This window comes from Camelus bactrianus, chromosome 10, assembly GCF_048773025.1.
Source record: "Camelus bactrianus isolate YW-2024 breed Bactrian camel chromosome 10, ASM4877302v1, whole genome shotgun sequence".
Classification (NCBI taxonomy): domain Eukaryota; kingdom Metazoa; phylum Chordata; class Mammalia; order Artiodactyla; family Camelidae; genus Camelus; species Camelus bactrianus.
The window spans coordinates 52828909-52843749 of record NC_133548.1 but is presented as its reverse complement, the minus strand read 5'-3'; the positions used below and the strand labels follow the sequence as shown (position 1 = coordinate 52843749).

Below are 14841 nucleotides of genomic sequence, written 5' to 3'. Positions count from 1 at the left end.
TATATGTATGATTATCTAAAATAGATATTATGTCTACTTCCCAAAACCATTCAATATTTTTCTATAACATCATTAATTATTTGTAATGGAAGAAGAGAGGGACAGATAGAAGAGAAGAAGTTATGTAAAAACCTATTTAGAAGTTTTGGTATATACTCATAGTAAAGCTTTCTTTTTAAACAATTACATATACCCTAAACCTGCCAATTGAAAACTGGAAACAATACTAATCCAGTAGCAATGAGCAACTCCTAGTAGCAAGATTGTGGCTTCTAAATATCATTTACCACTAGAAAGAACCAGGGGTCCTCCAAAAGCTGGATGATTTCAGGTCTAGCTTAGGATAGGTACAAGGTGAGCCTGAAACATCTTACTATTTCAGAAAAAGAGGAGGCCATCAATGACCTGGGAGTTAATATGAAGATGTTCCCACTGGTCAAAGAAAGGGCAGTTTGAACATCAATATGATTAATAACTGAAATGAATGAAAATACATCAAACATATTTAGGTATGTGACCTCATAATGTCTCTTAGAAAGAAAAAAAAAAATCATTGCTTTTATCTGTAGGATGCTAGGGAACCAGCTCCTTCTTTGGAAACCTGATAGATAAAAGGAAAGAGTCAAACGTTTATCATGCCTTTCAGGTAAGCAAATAGTTCATGCGGGGAAGTTTCTCTTTATCAAAGTATTCCAGTTAAAAGTGAAGAAGGAACGCTAGAATTAGAATATGTCCAGTTTACACCCTCTAATGAAATGATGAATCTAGTCAAGGAACATCAAAGACCGCCAACATCACGAAGGCAGGTCGAAGTACACAATACCATCTAGGAAGCAGCCTTGCCCAAAAGAACTGACTCCGAGTTAGGTCATGTTTCTAGAATTAACTACTAGGTTATAGGAAATATAAGATGTAGAAGAACATGTTAAACCAGAAGGGTGCAATCAGTAAATTCAGATTATGGGAAACTGCATAACAAACAACCTGGTCTCTTTCACAAGTAATGTACAGTTGCTTGGGAGGGGAGATAGATGGAGGAAAACCTATAGGTCAAAAGAGATTTAAGAGGAGAGGTATCTCAACCAGTTGCAATGCAGGGAGTTTATTTGGATCCTGAGACAAATAGACAAACTGGAAAAAAAAAAAAATCTCTGAAACAATCAAGGCAGTTTAAACAGTGACTAGGCAGTGGATGACACTAAGAAATTGTTATTATTAACTTAAAATGTAATAATATTATTTAAAAATAGTTCATATATTTTAGCACTATCTACTGAAATATTTGTGGACAAAATGAAACAGTGCCTGGGATTTCCTTCAAAATAGTTGGGGAGGGAGTAAGTAGGGAGGGACATCGGTAAAACAAGATTGGCTGTTTATTAATAATCATTGAAACTAGGTGAACAGGTTAGTCAATTCACCAAACTATATTTGTGTGGAATTTCCCTTAATAAGTCATAGAAAGGTCACAAAAATACTGTGAATCTTTTCTAAGTTCATTCCGTATGCTTCTACACAATGCTTGTATAATAGCTCATGGTACTATGATGTACCATAATACATTTGATCATTTCCTAATTGTTTGACACTCAAAATTGTTTCTAATTTGTCACTATTACTACTAACTCTGACAAAACTCTTTTATATAATTCTTTGGGGTCATCCATGATTATTTGCTTTTAATTAACTCTGCTAAATGTAAGATAGAGATTCCTGGGTTGAAAGCGTCACACAATGGAAAGCTTTTGGTAAATATCACTAAATTATCTTTCAGAAAAATTGTGCCAATGTATACCCATTGGCAGTCTTGCGAGAGTAACTATTTTCTGAGTATGTCCTTTTTTCTTATAGTTTTTTCATTTGATAAGCAAAAAGAAAAAACTCTCAGTATTCTTATATCTTGCATTTCTTGGAGTGACAAGTGAGTTAAATATATATCATATATTTTGCTTTGTACTATTCTAGTAAATTAGCTTTATATGTCCTTTGCCTACTTTTCTATTGTGATATCTTTTTCTTATATATTTGCAAATTTTCACTATATAATTAAGGACAATAGCACTTTTTAGTGTATATTTCAAATATTTCCCCAACATGTTGTCATTCTTTTGATTTTTGTCTTGGTTTTCTAAATTTACAAACATTTTGAATTTTTTGCATAGTCAAATTTTGACATTTTCCTTTATGACTTTTCCTTTTCATGTCACACTTTAAAAGGTCTTCTTTTTTCCATCTCCAAAATCAATTTTCACCTATGTCTTCTTCCAGAATTTTCGTATTTTAATTTTTAATGTTCAGTGTGAAAAATCTTAAAGGGCTACCAAAAGGAACAGGAATCTAACTCTTCCCACCCCTCAAAAGGTTTGTCAGTTACCACAGAACTGTTAATTGAAATGTTCGTCCTTTCCCAACTGATTTGAAACTTCAGCCTGCTCTGGGTTGCTTCTTTTTTATGAGTCAACAGAACTGACAGTGATAATATAATTTAATTCACTTATTTAACGTTTTTGAGCAGCTACGGCATACCTGATATTATGTTAATTACTTGAGATTTATTTAAATAAATATATCATAATCGGTGTGATCCCTGTGGTTAAATTCAACGGGTATATCCACCTAATGAAATAGTATGTAGCCATAGAAAAGAATGAGGAGATACCTAGTTCTAAGATATGTTGTTAAATGGAAAAAGTGGTATGCAGAACAGAACAGGGCGTGCTTATTTAGGAATTAATGTTAATGCTACTTCTTTTGTCCCACATGCTAGAAGTACCAGATTATAATCGGATTTGGGAGTACTAATAGAATTTATTGGCTGAAGTGGATGGATACGTGTAAAGAATTGGGTCAGTGTCTGGCATCACAGTTATTAGTATCACCCTAGATAGGCTTTGGTAATTTAGTGGAAGCCTTTGTGGTTGCTTTTTTGTTTGCTTTGTTTGTTACATTCCTGATTACCCTGAGACCAATGACCATAGCCCTCTGAACCAATATGTAGTTCTAATAAAGGCTGCAGACATCCAATAGTAGGAAGTGGATCTGATTTACCTTTGTAGGAAGCCAGCATATTTAATAGTTACCATCATTACCTTATTCTTTTTATAATCCAGAACTTGTCACCAGAGCATCTGTAAAAGAGGCTTCTCTAGTTCCCTATGCGTTACCTTTTCCCTCAATAACCCCGTGAGCTTTCCTCCCACCCACAACACAGCCTGCCAGTAATCTTTTTTTTTTAAGTGAAGTACAGTCAGTTACAATGTGTCAATTTCTAATATATAGCACAATGTCCCAGACATGCGTATACATACTTATATTCATTTTCATATTCTTTTTCATTAAAGATGAAGACAAGATATTGAACATAGTTCACTGTGCTATAGAGAAGAAACTTTTTTAAAATCTATTTTTATATATAGTGACTAACATTTGTAAATCTCAAACTCCCAAATTTATCCCATCCCACCCCCTTTGCCTAGTAACCATAAGATTGTTTACTATGTCTGCGAGTCTGTTTCTGTTTTGTAAATGAGTTCATAGTGTCCTTTTTTTCTTTTTTCTTTTTAGATTCCACATATGTGTGATATAATATTTTTTTTTTCTTTCTCCTACTGGCTTACTTCACTTGGAATGATGATCTCTAGGTCTATCCATGTTGCCTCAAATGACATTATGTTCTTCTTTTTTATGGCTGCAGTAATCTTAATATTTAAAAATGTAGCTGGTATTCATTGATATTCTTCAGATGACTAGGTACTAAAAAATACAAACCAGATAGCATCCCAGTTATCCTCACTACAACCAGAAAGGAGGAGCTATTATCTGCTCTTGAAAGATGAGGAAATTCAGAGTCCCAGACTCACCCAGGGTGCTGGATATAGTAGATAGTAGAGCCACAGTGCTTCTCCCAGTAGGAGCTCAGGCATCTTCTTTGGAAAGTATCACATGGCATTAAGCATGCAGGAGGGAAGCTCCTTTTGAAGAGACCATTGCTACAGGCTCTCAGAAAGAAAATGTTATGCAAGGGATGTCAGCTGATACAGCACCTCTCTGCTGTGAAAGTGGGGGCTGACCTAATCAGAGAGGATGCTTCCACTGTGGAATTTTGCCAGCTTGTCACCTTTGACCACAACAGATGCTGCTTTTTTCTGATCAGTGATTTCCCTGCTATCTGGGAGCAAATGTCAGTGGTGGAGCATAATCAGAACCTTTACATGCTCATCTGCATCTCAGCCCCACCACCTGGACCACATGCCCTCAAGGCAGAAAGTACAGCATTGGCTTGGGATGGGGTAAATTCACAGAAAAGACCCACCTTTCACAGGAGTATGTGTATACATACTCACAGGCCCTCCACCACTTGAGGAGGGACAGGAGCCCACATTTCACAAACATTTATTGAATACCTACTTTTGTGCCAAGCACTGTGCTAGGTGCTGGGGATTACAGTGGTGACCAAGACACTCACAGAACTTACATTGCAAGTTGGATAGATATTAAAAAAAAAAAAATAAGTAAAACAAATGCATATACAAATAGTTGCAGCTTGTGAAACATGGGAAGGAAAAAAAATGGGTTGCAGTCATGGAGAGTAATGGGATGGCCTTTTCTAGACAAGATTAACCATACCATAAAATGTACTGCAGTTCATGGAGAGCTCACTTCACTCCTAGTATCATTAATTCCATCCATCCATCCATCCAATACCGTATGGTAGTTAAGAGCCTGGACTCAGAACAATCCAAGTGGGAATCTGGCTTTGTCATTTGTTAGTCACGTGACCTTGGACAAATTGCCTTCTCTACATCCCAGTTTTCTCACCTGTGAAATAGGGGTAACAATTGTATCTACCACAAATGTTGTTCTCAAATGCAAATAAGGTAATACCCTCTGCTCTGTCCCTTTACTCATTATGTGCTAGCTCTTTTGTTATTAGCATTTGTTTCTTCACTCAGTGAAGGAATACTTACTAAGAACCTCTAAGTGCCAAATACTCTGCTGAACATTGTGATGGGGGCGGGGAGAGAGAGGCAAGAGCCAACCATTTCTCTAAAAGAGAAAGTTTCTAGGAATCCAAGCTGAGGCTTTCCCCTACTTTTCTAGCAGACGCATTCAAGAGTCATCTCTTACCCCACTTCCCAGCAGACAAAGATAGCTCACAGGTTAAACTGGGGAAATTGCCCAAGAATAACACCTAGCCTCACTTCTTGGCTTTTAAAATTGGGGTTGTGCTGGGAAAAGCAGTGGCCTGAGAATCCTGAGAACTGGGGTCCAATTCTGATTCTGTTGAGCCAGAACCACACAAGCCTCAGTTTACTCACCCTCCCTCCCAGGTTACCTTGAGGGTTTGATGATGTAACATATCTTGGAAGCTCTGGAGCCACACAGAACCTTTCCAGGAGTGGCCTTATTCTTTCTTTAGTTCTAGTCACTGCTCTGCCTCCTTGGGTCCCTGTTCCTCCCTTGCAAACTGCAGGTAACAGGATCCCAGCCAGGGTGGGTACAAGGCTTGAGTGAATCAACAGACGTGGGAAGACTTCCAAAAGGAGAAAGGGCTACGCTGCGGAAGGTGTTATTATTATTAGGTTGGGAACTTCGGCACATAGAAAATATCTCCGGGAGATGAAAAATCACAGATGCTGAGGGAACCTAACTGGGGTGCCATTGACGGCAACCTTTCCAAAGCACAAGAGCATCTTCTAGCTGGCACTTTTCTCTCTCTAATTGTGAACATATGATGATGCTTATCTGTGGCTATCCAAATCCTATGCAACCAGCTTGCGCATTTGATGTAGTATCAGACAACAAGCACGGAACATTGCCCCTTGCCCTTACCTGACTCTTTGCCTGAAATAGCTGCTTTCTGAAACAATTTTACAGTCACTGCTAGACTACGAGGAGAAGTGTTTTTGCAAATAAATACCTTTCCTAATTAAAACTTGCCCTTTAAAGACGCACATTTTCCTGGCCCCATTATAGGTTTTCTTTTCCTTGTAACATATCACAGAATCAATAAGGGCAATGCAAACATCTTTAATATGTACAGTTTCAACAGCTCTAATAACGTGTCTGCCTGCCTACGACCGCCTTCTCCCCCTCTCCAGCCCAGCTGATCATTTCCCCTGATTTGTTAAATGCTCTCTTGTTTCACTTCAGAGATAAAGCTTAAAAGGCAGCTGGTCTACAGGGGGAGTGGGAAGGGTGGATTGAAAAGGCATAAAGTGGAAGGGGGGGGTGGTCACAGCCATGTTCGGTTTTGTTAATGACAGCTTTTTATTGTTATTATGAAAATAATGAATGTTCATTGTGGGCAAGTTAGAAAGTTTCAAAAAATGAAGAAAATATATTACTCATAATCCTGTCACCCAGAGGCAACCATTGTTAATATTTGGCATGATTTTTTTTTTCAGATTTTTCTCCACTCTGATTTTTATGTAGTTAAAATTTTTAAGAAGCAGACTTCAAAACTGTTACATGCTAACATTGGCATTTTCCCTTGGCACAAAAAACTCTGCAAAAGAGGAAAAACTTTAGAGTGACTGCATAATATTCCAACAAAGTTGTCCCCAGATTTACTTAGCCTAGCTGACCATTTAGGCTGTTTCAATTGTCTTCACGTTATTACAAATAATGTGCTGCTATCATATCTAGTCTACTGGGTTTTTTTTTTCTGGATAATACATGGGGCTGGCTTTTAGGTTGAATTTTACAGTAGTGTTTCCTATAGCACAGAGTGGGTGTGCAGGAGAATCTTAAGCCAGCTATGGAGTTAGATGACAGCATGGTAACAACTGACCTTTCTTTCCCCTCTAAAACCCCCACTTCCTCCTGAATTCATTGGACATCAAAGTGACTAGAGCCACCCTTCACCCAGGTATCCAAGCTTGAGAATTAGGAGTCACTTTGGATTTCTCCTTGCCTACCCCATCCAACCAGTTACCAAAATCTATTCATTTTACATCCTCCATCTCTCTCAAATGTCTCCTCCCTTCTCCATCCTCGCAATTGCCTTAGTTTACCTAAATGACCTAAATGAGCATCTCTGGTCTTCCCAAACCACTCCCTTCAACCCATTTCTCCACAATGCTGCCAGATTGCCTTTTTCAAGTACACTTAAGATCACTTGTCTCCCTTATCTAGAAGCTTTTAATAACTCCCTTCTTCCCACCCACCCTGTACCTGAGCTGTCAATATATTTAAGATCCTCAGGTTCCTTCAGACCTCTTCAAGATCCAACCCTACCTATTATTGCTCTAGACTCTACCCCAGACACTCCCTTCACATGCCAATTCCAGGGCCATAATGAGTGCCTCATGCTTTTGTCCATGTCCTTGTGCTGTTACCTTTACTTAAAAAGCACCCTCACCTTCCCTTCATGGTCTAGCAAGCTTTCTTGCCTTCAAAACTCAGCTTGAATGCCACCTCATTCAGGAAGTCGTCCCTTACCCTCAAGGATTTGGCTGTGCATCCTTCTGTGCTCGCACTCTGCCCATTTCTTAGGCAGAAAACTACCACTCCTTGAAGGTGGGAATTGGGCTTTGTTACCTTATTTAGCCACTAAAAATTTGAGTTGTGTATTTCCTAAAAACAAGGATAGTCTACATAATCACAGTAATGATCAAAATCAGGAAATTGACATTGATAACAAACTATTATCTAACCTTCAGACCTTATTTTAATTTTACCAACTGTCCCGCTAATGTCCACATTCTAGGACCACATGTTGCATTTTTTGTCATGACAACTAAACTGTTCCTTTAATCTGGAACTGTGCTTGAGTCTGTCTTTTAAGACTTTAGTATATTTGAAGAACACGTGACAGTTACCTCACTGAGCAGTCCTGATTTGGGTTTGATGTCTCTTCATGACCCTATTCAGGTTGCTTATTTTGGTCAGGAATACCACAGAAGTGATGTGGCGGCCCTCTCAGCATCACAGCAGGAGGCATAGGAAGTCTATTCACCATAGTCCCATGGTGCTGACTTATTACTTACCTGATTACGGTGGAGCTGGCCAGGATTTTCAACTGTAAAGTTGTAAATTTCAAAAGATAACTGTAACTATAAAGTTAATATTTTCCCCTTTGAAATTAATCAAAGATACTTTGAGACTATACAGAATATCTCTTTTTCTCATCATACTCTCAGCCACTACCTTTATCATTTGGGCCTCTGTTTTCTCGTTGGTAAAATGAGATGCATAGAATGAAGAATAGATTCCCAAATTTTCACTCTCAAGGAATCCTTCATTATTCCCCACTCCTGCCATGGACCTCATATTTTGAAAGATTTTGTCCATCAAACAAGTGGCATTTCTCAAGGTCCATGTGACTCATTTTCCTATTACACATTCATGACACATGTCTCCTGCACTGTACACTTACAAAGGCAGGGCCTGTTTGCCTCACTACTGGATGCCCTGATCACAGTGCCAACCATGGAGTAGGTGGTCAACGATATTTATCAAAGGACTAAATCTGACTGCCAATCACAGCTTATTCCCAGCATTTGATGTCTGTGGTGAAGACATAATATTAATAAACGTTATCCAAAGGCAGAGACTTAACATTTTAGTCAGTCTCAGGGGCTTTGTCACTGGTCAGTGTTCAGTGATCATGAAGATTTTAAAAATAGATTGGACAGAGTGTGTGGAAATCTCCCACCCACCCCTACCCTCACCCCTGCCTTTCTGGGATGCCTCAGGAGATGTGGAAGGGGCATTCGAGGTCCCCAAGTTTATACTGTAATCTCTGTGATGCCTCTGTAATCAGTATATGTAAGGGTAACTGGCTAGACAGTCTCCTGACCACACAATAGAGATATTAAAATATCCTAGACCTTGTTTCACATTTGTATGACATTAGCATTGTCACCCTTCTTCCTTCATTAAGCACATGAGAACATGGAGATATAATGCAGCAGATCATGAAGGGAGTTTTAAAACAGGATGGGAGGGAACTAACACTAACTGAGCACCTCCTGTATGCCCAGTGCTTTCTCTCTGTTGTTCTGTCTTTTAATCCTCACCATAATTGGTGAGATAGGTATAATTATCTGTTTTACAGATGTGAAAACTGAGGCTAGATGAGTGGTAATGACTTGCACTAAATCACACAGCTAGCATGCAGCAAGGCAGGGGTGGGAATTTCTCCAGTTTCTCCCCAAGCCCCCTGCAAGTTGCCACTGCACCAAGCTGCCTCTCCTATCATATAAAAATGCCCTTCTCTTGGAAATGTGTTGGCGACCACGATCCAGACACGCGAAGGACAGAAATCTCCTGGACCACACGTTCACTGCGGTTATTTTTTAAATGATTGTTTTCACGACTCAGTAGCTGTTACCATGGTTTGGGGGAAATTGTCCGAGGAAGGAGGGCCTTTCTTTGGGCATCTTGCGTGCCTGAGGAAGGAACTCAAGTTCTCAGGTCTTAATTACCTCTGGCTCTGCTGCAGCAGCAACCTTAAGAGAGATCATCCCTGGGAAAGTGCTGGGGGTGTAAAGTAACCTTAGGGAGTAGGCTAGGAGCGGGGCCTCGCGCCCCAGGGAGACCCAGGGACAGGCAGTGAGGGGAGGGAGAGGAGCCCAGACGACACTGCAGAGAGGCGGGAGAGAAAGTCAAAGCGGGAGGAAAGAGAACAAAAGGCAAGAGAAGAGGAAGTCGAGAAAGTTGGGATGAGGAAGGAGAAAGTTTGAGACAGGGAGCGAGAAAGAAAGCGATGGCAGTGTAAGAAAAGAGAGAAAGATACTGAACTGAGAGAACTCGGAGAATTCGGGAACGAAAAGGAAATAGGAAAGAGAGAAGATGGAGAAAAAAGCAGAGAGAAAGGAGGGAAGGGGAGAGGGGAAGACGTCGGAGGCAACGGAGAGACTGGGCTGACCGAGAGGCTGGTGAGTGTCCCCGGGAGAAAGCGCATCACCTGCGTGGCGCCCCCCCGCGCCGTGGTGCGGCCCTGCTCCCAGCGCCTGTGCTCCGCGGCTCGCCCAGCCTCGCAGGATTGGCTCCCGCCTCCCATTCATGTAACCTGCGTGTGCGTGTGTGTGTGCGTGTGTGTGTGTCTCTCTCGCTCGCCCTCTCTGTGTGTAAGAGAGCGAGGGTGGGGGACGGAGGCAGGCAGGCGAGCAGGCAGGGAGGGGAAGACGAGGAGGGAAGCTATTAAACACACACACACACACACACACACACACAGGCGCGCGCGCGCGCGCACACACACACACCCGCCCCAACCCCCCAGAAGCCTCGGGATTGCAGCTGTTTCATGTGGGGCAGCAGTGCTGGCAGGGACGCCGGCCGGGAGCGGCCGGGAGCGGGAGCCGGGCGAGCGCGCGCGGCTGGAAGCTCTCTGGGGCTCCTCTCCCTGAGTGAGCTATTGTTGGTCTCACTGGAGCTGAGCGCAGAGCCGGGACCTGCTCCTTCCTGGGCGCCCTGCTTGGGCTCGCGGAGCCGAGCCGCGCCGCCGAGAACGAGAGGAGCCACCGGCGCTGCGCCTTGCCTCCCTGCCGCCCTCCTCCCCGCTTCCCCGGCGGTGGCAGCCTGCAGCCACGGTAAGGCGGCGCGATCCGCTCTACGGAAAAGCGCTTTGGGGACCGCGGCGGCGCCTCGCCGACTCTCTCGCCTCTCCTTACTCTCTAGCTGGGGCAGGGTCGGGGCAGTTTGCGCGGAAGCTCAGGGCTCCGGTCCGCACCCGGGGAGGAAGGGAGGACGGCTGGGGAGCTGGTGGCCGGCTAGGAGAGACAGTCTATAGAGTCCCGAGCCTCAGCCGAGCAGTCCCCGGAGCCCGCCACGGACTGCAGCCTGAGAGCCAGGGCTGAGGAGGGAGCAGAGAGGTGGGCGCGGGCCCGGGACGGCGGTTGGAGGTAGGCGACGCGCCCCGGATTCGTCTGCCTCGCCCAGATCCGCTTCGCCTCGGCCCCAGCGCCCGCAGCCCCTCTGCAGACCCGTCCGCCCCAGGGCCCCGGCGGGAACTGGAGGAGCCCGCGAGGCGGCGCGGGACTCCGGGGCTGCAGCCTTCCCTGCGGGGCGAGCGCCGGCTGCGGCAGCCCCGCGCGCGCTGCGGTTGGAGCGGAGAACCGCGAGACGCGACCCCAACCCCGCGCCCTCTGCAGCCGGCGCGTCGCTCCTCTCTCTTGATCCGCCGCCCTGCCGCGGTGTTGACGTTCCCCTCCGAGCGAGTCGAGGCTGCAGCCGCCGGGTAGACACTCGGAGCGCTCCTGGGTGTGTGTGTATGTGCATGTGACTACTCGCACCGGCTTTGGGAAATGTGCCCTGGGATGATATGTGATCACCGAGCTCCTTAGTCATTTTTCTCGCAATTTAAAAATGCAGTCTTTATTTTGGAGGAGCAGACGGGAAAGTGGTCTCGCGGTGTGTGTGTGTGTGCGCGCGTGTACACGCAACCAGAAAATACACAGTCAACCACTGGGGCAAGGGGAGGTTCAACTAGTGAGTCCCAGTTGGCGGGGCGGTAGGGTGGGCTTTGCTCGCCGCTGGCCGCCCTTCTCTGCCCTGCCCCCGCCTAGGCGAGGTTGGAAAGTACTGGAAATTCAACTGCGTGGTTTCTAACTTTGGAAACTGGCTCCCCATTCAGAGCGAGACGTTAAAGCGATTTGTGAGCCCTCGTCCATGTGGACGAGGATATTCTTACTCAGTCGGGTACGGAGCCCTCTTCTGAACCGCGCCGATGTCCTGCCCGGTCCCTTACCCCCTACTGCCCCCAGGCCTGGCGAGAAGGTTTTTAGAGATGCAGCTATCCGTTAAGCAACCAATGCAGCGAAAGCGGCGCGGGGAGGCACCTTGTGTCTTGCCTGGTCCTGCTTGCACTGTTAGTGTCTGACTCGCCCACGAGACCTCCCTGATGCTTTGTGGAAGTCGGCGGCGGGTCACGCTGGGGATTCGAGCGCCAGGCTTAGAGGGAGCTCATGTGCTGAGCTGTGCGGCCGCGCACGCCGGGAGATCTGCCGAACGGCGTCGCAAGCAATTATATAAACTGCCTCAGTGATTACCCGGAACCGTGATGCCGGAACCCGGTTCGCGAAAGACAAGCCTGAAAGTTTGCCTGCTTGAGGAACGTAAGTGTCAGAGCGCTTACACCCCGGCACCGGAGAACGGAGACGCCTCGCATCACGGCGCCCACTCCTGCGATGGGCGTTGGGTGCTGATGCTGCTGTTCCCAAAGAACCGGTGATGGAGGCAGGGACTGGGAAGAGGATCTGCGAGTGATTAGAGAGAAAAGCGGGTCAGAACTTAGGGTCCACTGAGTCCTTAAGGCCCAAGCCTCCCCTCAGGGGTACCGGGAGGCCTTCCAGGGAGTGCTGTTATAGGAAACTGACTTTGTGCCCTGAAGAACCCCAAAGCCCCTCTTCTCTGCCTCTCAGAGCGCCTCCTCCTCATCTTCCCTAAGCAGTGCCCTTCACGTGTTTAGAAACCTGCCCGCGAAGCCTGGTCCCCCTTGGAGATGCCGAGCATCCCAGACATTCAGGCCCACTCTGGCGCGGGGTTAGGAGAGAGAGTGCTGGCCTCTGCCAGGCGGGGTCGGCTACCATCATGTACCTATTCCTGGTTTCTGGGCTAGGCCGGCTCTAATGGGGATGGGATGGGGATAGGGGCCAAGTATGGCTTCCGTCCCCCTAGTTGCTCTGCTACGCGGACGGCAGTTTGCTTCTTTTGGCGTTTATTCTCATCTCGCTGCTTCTCTTCGCCGCCGCCGCCAGCAGCAGCACATTGATGGTCTCTAGTAGAGAAACCACAGTAGTAGAATGTTTTTAAATCTTGTTTTTTGCCTGTAGAGGGATAAGCCACCCCAGACCTGGAATGCCTTGCGGAACGCAGTAGTCTAGGGCACAGTGGCCCTGAGCTCCCCCCCCCCCCGCCCGCGGTCAGGGGGTGGCGGCGACACTGGTGGGGAATGTTTTGTTTTTACCACATTCCATCGTCCTGAAATCCAGCATCCACACCCCACCCCAAAATCCCGGGGTTGTCTGAGTGTGTTCCGCGCTGTAAAATAAACCCTCCCTCTCGAAGACCTGTGGGGGCCGTTCGGATTTCTTGCCGCTGCCATGATCCTTAACAATGCGATTGCAAATCTTGTGCTCAGATGGGAAAAATCCCCAGGTACCGGCCGGCCTCGCCTTGACCTTGCTGAAGGCGCCTTTAACCCGCTGCCTGCGGGGCTCTGGCCGGGCCGCGGGGGTCGGAGAAGGAGGGCTCCGAGAGGCTGGGTTTGGTCCCGGGGCAGGGCAGGAATCGGGTCGCGGCGGGGCGGCCGCGGGGAGGGGACAGAGCTCGGCAGCAACCTGTTTCCCGGCGCTCAGGGGCGGCGCATTCCTGCCCTCCTCCTAGGCGCTGGCCCCGCGCGACCCTTCTCCCTGCCGACCTCTGGCCACCTTCGGAAGTCCTGGGTGGGTTGCGGGGGTCGAGACCCCTTCGCGCTCCCCGCCGGCGTCTGCACGTTGTCCCGGGCTGGGGGCTTCTCGGCGGGGAGAGCCGCAGTCCGCGCGAGCGGGGCCACCGGGTGGGCGGGGCCGGGGCGGGAAACCAGAGCGGAGACCGCCTCGTTCCAGGCCAAGTTCCGGCCCCCAGCGCGGCGCGGAGTCCCGGCCTCGCGTCCCTCCCCTCTCCGACACGGCCCCCCATCCTCTCCACCCCTGGCGCGCTCCGGCGCCCTGCCGCTCAGCTTTGCCTGGAGCTCTCTTCGCCAAAGTTATGAGAGATGTTTTCACAGGTGGTGGCGGTGGTGGCGGTGGAAGCAAGTGTGTGTGTGTGTGTGTGTGTGTGTGTGTGTGTGTGTGTCCGTGTGTCCGTGCGCGCACGCGCTTGTGAGGTGGGTGGTGTGCGGCGTGGCCAGGCATACTGCAAAAATGAGATTCCTCTCTTTGTAGGCGTTGTAACAAAACGTTGAGAAAGAATCTTTTCTCTGATGAGGCTGAGGAAAGGAAAGCCTTTCACCTGGTGGAGTTGGACCAGTCAGAGCTGATTTCCTGGGGTGAAAGTGTGTCTCCTCTAGGCTGTGCTTTCCGTGTAGCAGATCCTTGCGAATGTTAGGAGATTTGGACATCGCCAGATTGCTCAAGACTTAGGACATAGATATTCTTATACTTTTAGGGGACTAGTTAAGGAAAGGTTTTATTCTCAGCACTGTCTTTGAGTGAGGGCAGGGTGCATGCAGGTTGGTGTGTCAGTTTGCCACCTTCTAGGGTGGGGAAGTTGTCAGGGATGGAGAGGTTCAGTTTTAGAGAGAAATCTCTCGGATTCATCTGTCAGTATCCTGTTATCAAGGCCTGTCTTTTGGGCACAGGGGCAGGAAGAGTGGAATGGGGGCAGTGGGCCAGTGAGCCATCCTAATGGATTGTGGGGGAAGAAAGGTCAGCCTTGCTCAATGTGGGGCCCAGGGGGCAGAAGGAGTGCAGCCTAAAGAAGAATCGTCAGAAGACAGTTCTACAGCGAATGAAATGATCTGAAATATGAGGTAGTGAGCTCCCTAGGAACAGGTATTGCAATAGAAGACTGTATTTTAGGAGAGGGTGTTTGGGATCTCCAAAGGCTCTCCTCCCATAGACCTGTCTCTATATGGTAGAGTCTCCCCCACCCTCTGTGGTTTTGTGGCAGTAAATTGATGGGATGTGACTTTAACACCTTAACTTCCTGGATGAGAGTCATGGCTAAGTGGCCTTTGGCAAGTTACCTTTGAAACTTCAGTTCTCTTGTCCATAAAATGGGAAGATATTGTCCAGTTTACAACACTGAAAGGATTAAGGCCCATAAAACCTCTGACACACTGCAGGCCAGTCACAGATGAGCATTCCCTCCCACCTCCTTTATCCCTTTCCAACATGGTGCATTTGAGGATGG

The 14841-nt window shown here is 46.8% G+C and overlaps 1 protein-coding gene across 10 annotated transcripts in view; it reads left to right on the top strand.

Moving 5' to 3' along the window:
• The window catches only part of TENM4 (teneurin transmembrane protein 4), a 743689-nt gene that overhangs the window by 18109 nt on the left and 710739 nt on the right, over positions 1 to 14841 (top strand). For 6 of the 10 annotated variants that reach the window (XR_012509759.1, XM_074372744.1, XM_074372748.1 and 3 more), the window contains exon 1: positions 10158 to 10538. The exons of 2 other annotated variants lie outside the window; for them this stretch is intronic. The gene's annotated coding sequence lies outside the window, so the exon portion shown is untranslated. Of the gene's footprint in view, positions 1 to 10155; positions 10539 to 14841 lie in introns of those variants that run through there. 2 more of the 10 variants (XM_074372753.1, XM_074372752.1) reach the window with 2 other exon arrangements.